This window comes from Daphnia pulicaria, chromosome 1 (genome assembly GCF_021234035.1).
Source record: "Daphnia pulicaria isolate SC F1-1A chromosome 1, SC_F0-13Bv2, whole genome shotgun sequence".
Classification (NCBI taxonomy): domain Eukaryota; kingdom Metazoa; phylum Arthropoda; class Branchiopoda; order Diplostraca; family Daphniidae; genus Daphnia; species Daphnia pulicaria.
In genome coordinates, this window is record NC_060913.1 from 24016370 (window position 1) to 24024823 (window position 8454).

The 8454-nt window shown below is 37.2% G+C and overlaps 1 long non-coding RNA gene across 1 annotated transcript; it reads left to right on the plus strand.

Annotated features, from left to right (window-relative positions):
* Positions 1 to 6861: 6861 nt before the first annotated feature.
* Positions 6862 to 7495, plus strand: LOC124328888. Its single transcript, XR_006916530.1, has 2 exons — positions 6862 to 6985; positions 7097 to 7495. It is a non-coding gene; the product is annotated as an uncharacterized LOC124328888 (long non-coding RNA).
* Positions 7496 to 8454: the final 959 nt, after the last annotated feature.

Sequence of the window (8454 nt, forward strand, 5' to 3'; positions counted from 1 at the left end):
TCCAACATAAAGAAGAATTTTACGCAGTTCGTTGGCTTTTAGCTGTTTGGGATATTTCAGTGTAGTAGTAATTCTGTGAAATTCTTCTGGATACGACAGACAAATCCCACGTAGTCTTTGCTCCACTTGAAACTTCTCCCGTGTGCTAAGTCGATGTTTAAAATGCTTAATTCCCCAGCATCCTGTCCAAATCGTCAACAACCATTTTAAAACACCAAGAAGAACAAGATGCATGTAGTCCAAAGGGAAACTCGATATTATGTTCATCTTTAAATGAAGCAGTTAACTACTTCTTTAGTGGTGGTTCTTGTGTACCTGATTGCGGAAAGTGACGTCTGTTCGAAGAAAAACATCGACTAACTCCGGGAAAGTAAGGCAGTGATAGACTAGATCAAATACACCAGTTTGGCTGCAACGTTCGCAGCCACCATAGCCCCCATGCCCAGTAATGGCCTTTAGAAATTGTCTAGCAGGAGCGTCACAGACGAAAGAAGTTATTTCGACTGCATAAACTTTGCCTTCAAATTCTAAAACTTAACTTTGCAATTGGATCAGCTCAGTAAGAAATGGCCGGAAAGGAAGAAGAAAAGGCAAAGAATCGAGTGCATTGGATACGCTACATAGTATTGGCCATAGGTCGACGGAATTTCTTTTGAAGTCACTAGTACCATCAATGTTAATTTGGATTTTGATAGTATGAATATGTTATGGTCAACCAAGCCTTTCTTCAACTTTGCCACGAGACCTTTTTTCAAAGAGAAATGATGGAATGACTTGCTATTTATTGGAGTATTGGTTGTTTGGAGTATAGTCCTTGCTTGGGTCAATCGGCATCTTTGTGACCCAGTGCTGCTATTAACTTAGCAATAGCTCCAAGGGTGCTAAGAGAAAGTCTTTTCTTTAAATATAGTAAGGCAAGTTCTTTCGTCCTCTTTAATAGAAATATAATGAACGTGATCGCTTAATTCACACCACTATCGGTAGTTTCCGAAGACGCAGTAATTTCAAGAATATTACCAGAACTGAGACTTGGTTATGTCATCCTGGTTTCCAACATTAATCTGCAGTAGTTGGCCTCCATCATCATCTGAGATAGTGGGGTTTTCTATCTCTTCATTTCTGTGCACGTAATTTAAAAAGTTTACAATGTAACGTTTTGATGTAATGTTTACAATGTAATGTTTTGAAAGTCCCGACCTGTATTGCCCAAATTAGTGCTATTATCTTGTAACTGGAAAACGTGTTGGCTGCTCAACAACAGTTTGACAACTGGCTTCTTTTGTAGTTCGGTCAACAGCACGTTTCCTTGCGAATCTTGACACTTTCTTCATGTTCTAACACACGCCAAGGAAAATACCAGGAGGTTATATAGTAGATCTTGTATTTAGAGTAGAAAAAATGTCAGTGTAGTGATGACAGTTTACGTGTTCTGGAAACTTGTAATCTTCGGGACGCGTGTTACAGATGGGAAGTATGCACATTTACAAATTAGGCAGTTTTGACATGTATTTATTTTTGCATACATTTTGAAAGATGATAATAAGATTCTGAAATGCGTTGCCGAGGAGGAAGTGCGTCGTTTGGGAGAGTTGTGTATTTCCCAGCCAAATCCGGAAATAGAGGACAATGGAGAACTTGTATTACATCAAAAATTATACAATCGTTTTATGTAATGATTCAGCCCTGTTTCAGATTAAAGCCAATTCTCATTGTTTGAAATACATTTGGTTAAGGCCCATATGGAACATTTATTTTCATAACATTTTCCATTTTGTTTGGTAACATACGTTATTCAGCTCGGTATTCAGTCATGAAGTAATGTAGGTAAAATCAGATGTGGAGTCTAACCTTTTTTGAATGGGTTCCTAATCTTGGTTATATGCTGTTTAAGTCTTGTTATTTTATTATTGAAATAAGTAAGACAAGTATTTATTGTTCAAATATTGGTTTACGGATAGAAGACTGGTAATTGCTTGGTATGATTTCCCAAACTGGGTCCTATGTCAAGTAGTTATCTAGTTATTTGGATCACTTTTCACGAGAAAGCTGTTTTGGTAGAATATTGGTTAGCCGATGAAACTCTTGAATTTTCGATGTGGGGTTCGTAAGCTTGACCACACATTTCTCCAATCTCGTAATTGAATTAACTTTTATAGCTCAGAAGTTTACCAATGCAACACTTTTAATCTTGTGGACCAATTGCTAAGTTTGACCCTATGACTACGTAATGTTAAAATTGGACTACTGGTTGTAAAGTGTTGGTTGAATATTGGTTTTACGATATGGAATAAAAACAAAAATACTTTTTGGATACCAAAATGAATCATCACGACTCCTACTTAAGCCTATGAAACAACGATTTCGGAAATAAAAGCGCTATTTCATGATTAGAATTTTTATTCTACAATTATGTTGCAGTGTACAACTTCATTCATTATGGTGGTGCCTTGTTCGCTTCTAATTGGCTCTTGGTTTAGACTGCGAATGCGATTGTTTGTAGTATGGTGGACAGGCAATGCATTTCCAATGCTATTCTTGCTGTTTCTTTCAATTTAATATCCTACTTGGTTATTAAATGTACGTATTTGACCTTGCCATTGTGCTGTCAAATTGCATTATTAAATGTAACAGCCGATACTCAATTTATAGTGTCACATATTTCCCAGTTTGATTACCTATATATTTTGCCAAAATAGATTTGTAATTGGCTGCAGTTTGAATAAGTAAGTACCAAAGGTTGAAAGTTTATTGGATATGTTATCCAATGCCAAGACTGTTCTTCATGCTTTTTAAATGTTTTCCTAGCTTGAAGCTATGCAAAGTTAACCTCAGAATTCTATATTTGGTTTCCCCTGTATGCAGTTTGAACTAGTTGTAGATTAGGTAATCAACACGTATCCAATTTCCAACTTGTGTTCTTACACTCTGATTGCCTTGGCCGGCCCTGTGCTAGTGGTCGGCATTCAATTATGGTTTAAGGTGGCGTAGGAGATTAATGGGAAGACACTGGATTTGTGTGCCAATGTTGATGCAATACATTATGATAATCTTTATGTGAATTTCTAGCTCTATCCAATGCTTAATTAATCTCGGAATTCTACTGTTGGTTACCCTAAAATATTTTAGAATTGTTTGTAGATTGGGTAATCATTGCGAAACCGATTTGGGATTTGTTTTATTACAACCCATTATCTTTATCAGCCTTGTGTAACGTTTGACTTGGACGGTAATTTTTTTGATTTTGGATAGTCAGTTCAATATCGGAGGTTAATTGGGTAACATTAAGTGTTTACCAAATTCATTTCTTCTCAAGTTTGGTTCATTGTCATATTTGGTGCGGCAGAACAGTTTAGACACATATAAAATCTTAGTGTGGCTCAATACCAATTTTCCTTCGGCTTTCTACTACTTGATTGTAAAAGAAATTTGGATGCTGACCCAATTCTGATGACATTCAAAAGCAGCAACTTGAAATTGTAGAGATTTGCTAAATATTGGCAATCAGTTAATAGATTGTCGCTTATTTGTCTAACGTGTCCCAAGCCGGAATTATGCCTGATGTTCTTAACATTGAAATGCCTACCATTGACTAAATATCCCTGTTCCATACTCATAATCTTAATATCGACAAATGGATCGACCAATGCAGAAGTTTTATGGACATTGGATGGATATTGGCCAATATAGCATGCTACCCGGGTAAGCAAGCAATAAATATGAATAGCCTATAGTTGTCTTTACATTTCTTTTTAGTGTCCTCAGTTTAGGTTTTGGTGATCTTGGTGTTTTAGGCTTCTTTTTCAACAAGTATTATATTTTTCTAATAATTGTTTTATTTGTAATTTAGACTTTAAATGAAGAATTTAATTTCGTGAGGCTGTGTGGACTGCTGCAACACCACATTCAACACCGAAGAAAAACGAACAGCAATAATCGGATGGAGAAAAAGAAGAATTGGTTGCACAAACTTGAGTTGCCGACAGAAAGAATCATCGTCGAGTGAAGAAAAATGGGAGAATGCAAAATTGACAGTTCCAGAAAAAATCGGTACTCCCAAACTGGTGGAAGACAAGATACCAAAAGCGGAGTTGATTCTCTCTCTTGATGCTGGACTTGATGACAGCCAATTAAAGGCTTTGTCCCATCGAAAACGAGCAGCCGAATCGGTGAGCAAGTTGTCAGAAGAGAAAAAACCTCCGTGTCGAGCAAAGCGCACTAATCCTAAATGCGATGTCCAAGTAATAGTCGAAGAAAATTCTGTGACTATCGACGTCAACTAAACTCACAATTTCTACTCAATAGTCGACCAGCGAGGGATAATAGGTGAATTCTTCGACAAAACCTAGACGAAGCCCAGGTCAACCACGGCATCCACAAGACTGTGAAGAAGACCTCTGGTTCAAATAACTAAACTTCATTCCGGTTGCTATTTTTATACAAGCAGTGTCGCAGTATTATTCTGAGTGTTGACTTTGTTTAAATTCGAAATTCAGAAACCAAGTTTGATGCTGTTTAAGCACGAACTATGTAGGGGAGAGTAGTAAGGGTTGCCACCATTTTTTTTATTTTCTCTCCCATATCCCTCCATCAATAACTTTTTGATATCTTTTGGTCTTAAAAAATGAGCAAAAATTCTTTGATCTTGAAAATATTTTTGGAAAATTTTATGAGTTACAATTCCAGCGTAATTAAAGTTAGAAACCGAAATTAAAAATGACACAACATGCCCCTACAACGGGGCTAGTTGCCTTTCTCTGTAATTCTAATGGGAGAACAGCCGATACGGGGGTTGATTTGAAACCTCGATTTTGATAAAATAAATCATAATAACAACAATTTATTTTTTCAGTGTGGTTTTTATATAATTCCCTTGATTAGTTTTTAATATCCATAAGTAATTTGAGCTAATTCTAAAATTCAGGTATTCTCAGCAATGGCAATTTTCCATAAGCCAACTAGCCCTACAGTGAAAGGCAAAAATAGCGCCAACAAGGTCGTCTACACAAAAATATATTTTAACTTTTAAGCCACTATAATTTATTTTTCTGTTTACGCCTTTACATATAATCGATAGAGGATAAAATTCTTTATTTCACTAGTATTTTAAATATTTTTATCATTATTCCAAAAGAAATTATCTGAAAAAGCTTTTCGAAAAATCTTACATCAGAAAAGTCAAAAAGTGTTTGTATTTTTTATCTTCAGAACGGCTAGTCATATATTCTTGAAATTTCCAATATAAGTGCGCATGATAATGATGCACACATGGTTAAAAGCTAAATTTTTTAAATTAAATACAGAGCTAAATAACTAGAGAAGAGCGACCTGCCCCCAAGCCTTTTGGCCCCACTCTTCCCTATTTAATTCTGAACTAAACCTTATTGAAAAGGCTATTTGTAGATTTATTAATATAATGTTATTTTTTTAAGTATTTTGTAGGTTATGTGCTATTTTGATTTTTTTCATGAAAAAAAATCGCAACCATTTCTTCGGGTAACGGGTACCTTGCTAACGCAGGTAACTGACAATTTAAAAAGTTGTAATAATTGACTACTAGAGGGCACTGTCGGTCGGATAGACCTGGCGAGTTTTTCGTCAATTTTTTCTTTTTGAATTCGCAGGCAAAACTTTCGTAAACTATTGATATTTTCCATGGCGCAATAGTATGTTTGTTGTCTATTTATATTTTCATCATATTTTTTGAATCTTTACGCAAAACGATTGCCGTTGGGAAGAGGAATTCACGTTATGTAATGCCAAGAATACCAAAAACCCATTCGAATATATGGACCCGATTAAAGTTTTGCGCTTTCCTATCCAAACGAATGCCATGCAAACTAGAATTATTCTAAATCAATATCTCATCAAATTACCATAGAATCGACTCCAGTTAGTTAGATAAAGGAAGCTTTTTATATCATCAAACTATACGATGCGGAAATAGCTGTAAATATGTGTCCCAAATAAGCACCTGGAAAGTAGCTCATCCATCAAGTTCTATTCCTCGACTAGTCCTTACATAGTTATGCGACTGAAATATCTCCAGTAAACGTGTCTACCTTATTATAAACTTCTGATAACGATGCATTTCTATTTCTTTTTATTTATTTTACCAACAAAAGTTTCGAGCCCAAAATGTCCAACTTTTTCCAAGAGGTTGGTAACAAACCCGAAAAAGTCAAACACGGTCCTTTCAGACGTCAATCTATTACCGACTCAATTTTTTTCTGCTCGACCATCCATATTTCCCATTGGAATCGGTCAGCCTATAATTATTTCAATCGATGAACTTGCTGAAATTGTTATTCAGTTGTCATAGACGGACATGCGCCCATCAAATATAACTCTCTGGTTGACGGTTATGTCGACAATTAAATGTTACACGATTTGCCGATTATTCGTCACCTTTTCTACATCATCAACTTGAAGTGGGGAGCTGCAAAAAACATTTCGAGGTGAGCAGACATGAACGGCACGTGGCCCTTATAATTGATGCGTGTCTAATGCAATGGGTCAAGTGATGAAAGAGTTGTTGAATGTACACTCCCGAAATAAGAAAACCGGTTCTGATAATAACGTGTCTGGCGACTTCTTGTTCTGCTGGACATCAACGGCGAATAAGATTGTTAGAACGTCGTCTGTGCATAGCTATAATAATGAATTGCTTCACAACTCGTTCTCATCAAACAGCACGACGAATATAAGTCCTTATAAAAACGAAGCAATTTGAGATAACAAAGTGCAAGTGATTCTTCTACTAGCAGACTAGCGTCAAACGTGATTGGGTTTTTTTCTCAGAAAAGCTTCCAGCGCAGCCAACTGACCGAATGTTCCAATTTCCCTATTGACGCGATGGCCCATTTGAAACGAATCTGGAAAAAAAGGAGGCTATAATAACTTGTATATTTTTCAGTAGTCTCGATCGAACCATCTACGTATATAATCGTTTGCTTCGTTTGTTTCTCTCGTCTAGAGTCATTCACGGGTATATATTCATTCATAGAATTATACAGGTGAATAATTGATGTTCATCCTCATTAATTTAATTCCGTGTTTGTTTGTTGGTTTGTTTGTGGGGTGTGTTATTATAGTATAGTTTCGGCATGAAGATATTTCTGGCAGGCTGCTTATTGGTTGCGGTTATAGCGGGTGCCCAGCCGAGTCATCGTGATGACGTCATAATGTATTCCAGCTCCAACGGCCAGGTGAAATATTGGCTCAACTGCGAGTTCCACGGCAACGACGTCGAGGAGAAGCCCAGCACCTTGGGGCAATGCGGAAGCGTCTGTCTGGCCAACGCGGACTGCATCCATTTCACATGGACCGACGGCGTTTGTTACATGAAGAACACCAAAGACATTGACTTCCGCACTCGACTCGACGGCGCCGTTTGCGGATTCGTCAAGTGCAGAATTTTCGACTGTTAATTCTAATTCTAATTCACAATAATGTATTGGATTCTCTTGCTAAAATAAATGGTAATTTATGCCAATAACCACGATCTCAAAACTTATATTTTTGTCAAGGGACAAATGAATTAGCCAGTTAAATTCTACAGCTAGACCTACTACAAGCAAATTGAATTAAAATAAAATAGGCCCTACAAAGGACGTTGCATTGGACAGTTGAGGGGCTTATCGGGATTGAAATTTCGACAAGAGAAATGTGAGCATCATAGCCGAAACATTTTGAAATGGTTTCCTATTTTTCCATTCAATAGTTTTTTTTTTTAATGCCATATGTTTTTTTTTAAATCGTTCGATTTTTAACTTGGGAAATAAGATGAAGCCGTAAAAATCAAATTGCTTTTCGTTCAAGTCGAGATTCTGCTGAAGTAAATTTACTGCTTAATGAATTCCCAATAAGTAATTGGACAATAAAATTGCAATTTGAACTTGGCGAAGGCCGCTGCCGCCGCGCCGCCCAAACTTGGCGACAATTTCTGCAATTATACGGAACTTGACGGAAGTTTGAGTCAAACTCCGTTAATTGCTTTTGCACTTTTTGTTCCACTTGTCGGCGTGAAAAGGTCACGCAATCATTAGGCGGAATTATAAATCACGACGATAAATCTGGGTCGGTCATAAAAAAAAAAAAAAGTCTATATATAACGGATGCCATCTTCCGTTGGCCGATGGAATAGGATTCACGGCGGGAATCTCTTTTATTCTTCTTCTCTCCTGGGCGCTTGTGTTAACATTGGACGACCTTGCCTCGTTTAGTATGCAAATCCACTTCTGCTGTACACCGGGCCCGCCTCAGCCAACAAACACGGAAGACACATTTTTCACGTCGCTGAATGTGTCCAAGTTGTACACACACCAGCAAAGGAGCCCGTGTGTATATATGTGGCTCCTGTGCTGTAATATAATAGCGTCCCATAAATCTAAACTTGGGCGCCATATGTCATGCTGTAGGTTGAGCGTGTATATATGCAAATTTCTCTCTCTCCCG